The following is a 1,540-nucleotide window of genomic DNA, read 5'->3' as shown; positions in this document are numbered from 1 at the left end:
TGCGGTCGGGTGTGATGTAGGTTTCAGAAAAACATTTTCTTTATCGTGCCAACGTTTTGATCTTTTATTGAGATCATCTTCAGGGCTCAAAGTGTTTGTCTTCTGTGTAATTGTGCCATCCTTGCGTGTCGTGTTGAGAGTGCCTTCCACTAATGTAATAAACTATTAAAAGTACAAATCACGATCTAAACATAATCAAAAATATATTATTACCAATTCAGCTATCGTTAGTTACTTCTTCAATCAATTATTCTTTCTATGTAAGGTCTTGGTTGAGATAAAAATGTCAGTGTCACGAGCGGGATTAGAACTCACGACCTTAGGCTAAATACGCCACTTACTCTACCACTTGTCACGATAGCGCAAGTGGTAATAATATGTTTTTAATTATGTTTAGATCGTGATTGATCTTGGATACCAACTCTTCATCTCAACCTACAACCGTTCGAATTTTCCTTCTTTTTGCCATTTTCAATTGGTATTTCATTGGTATCCGAGAGGATCGAAGTCAGGATAGCTCAAGTGGTAGAGCAGCGGCGTACTTAGCCGAAGGTCGTGGGTTCGAATCCCGCTCGTGACACTGACTTTTTTATTTCAAGCAAAACCTTATATAAAGTTTAATTAATTGAAAGAAGTAACTTGGTCAATTGACCACTAAAACGAAAATGGATTTATATTTAATAACTAAAACAAGTAACACTTCTCTAAACAGCTCCCGTGGCCACTTCATAAGTCGCTGAAAATCCAATCCTGATTATACGACATTTGAAAATGGCAAAAAGAGGGAAAATTCGTACGGTTGTAGGTTGAGATGGAGAGTTGGTGTCCGAGTGGGTCGAACTAACGATAACTCAAGTGGTAGAGCAGCGGCGTATTTATCCCGAAGGTCGTGGGTTCGAATTCCGCTCGTGGCAGTAACTTTTTCATTCCAACCAAAACCTTACATACAAAGAATAATTAATTAAAAGAAAAAAAGTGCCTTCGTATATAAATGATATAATGGACGTTAGGATATAAGCAGGGAGAGGCAGACAAAATGTCTCGAACTGCTTTGTCCAAAGTGTGTTATTTTCAACCACTATCAGCATTCGTCTTACGACCAAAAATCACGATTTGTTTTTTAAACCGACCTCCTTGAAGTACTCGGTGCTTTAAAATTTAAAAAATCTATAGATTCTCTTTTTACCACTTGTGCTTATTGTTCTCAAAAACCGTCCATCCAAGTTTTGGAACAGGTCGAGGTGCTGACTTGTGCATCGTAGCCATTCCGCTCTTTATCTTTCTTTGCTTGTCTCTTTCGTACTTACCCGGGGATGTGAGATTTCAATGAAACATTTTTGGTGATGCTAGGTCAAAAAATGTTGGATTCGTTTCCGAGCGTTCTTGCCATTGGGCCCTAGCAGCCGACAAAAAAATATTGTAAGTAATTTATATGCATGCATTTCAAGGATATTGTATACCTGTCGATTTGTTTTTATACTACAAAGAAAATAAAAGCAACGACACATTACATATATATTAACGTTTTTTTTAACGAGGG

General features: G+C 37.6%; 1 non-coding gene across 1 annotated transcript; it reads left to right on the top strand.

Moving 5' to 3' along the window:
- Positions 1-507: 507 nt before the first annotated feature.
- Trnas-acu lies at positions 508-580 on the top strand. Its single transcript has one exon. It is a non-coding gene; the product is annotated as a tRNA-Ser (tRNA).
- The last annotated feature ends 960 nt before the right edge of the window (positions 581-1,540 follow it).

This window comes from Cimex lectularius, unplaced genomic scaffold, assembly GCF_000648675.2.
Source record: "Cimex lectularius strain Harlan isolate CLEC.00 unplaced genomic scaffold, Clec_2.1 scaffold60, whole genome shotgun sequence".
Taxonomy (NCBI): domain Eukaryota; kingdom Metazoa; phylum Arthropoda; class Insecta; order Hemiptera; family Cimicidae; genus Cimex; species Cimex lectularius.
The sequence above is the reverse complement of the archived record's forward strand: the minus strand, read 5'-3'. Positions and strand labels throughout refer to the sequence as shown.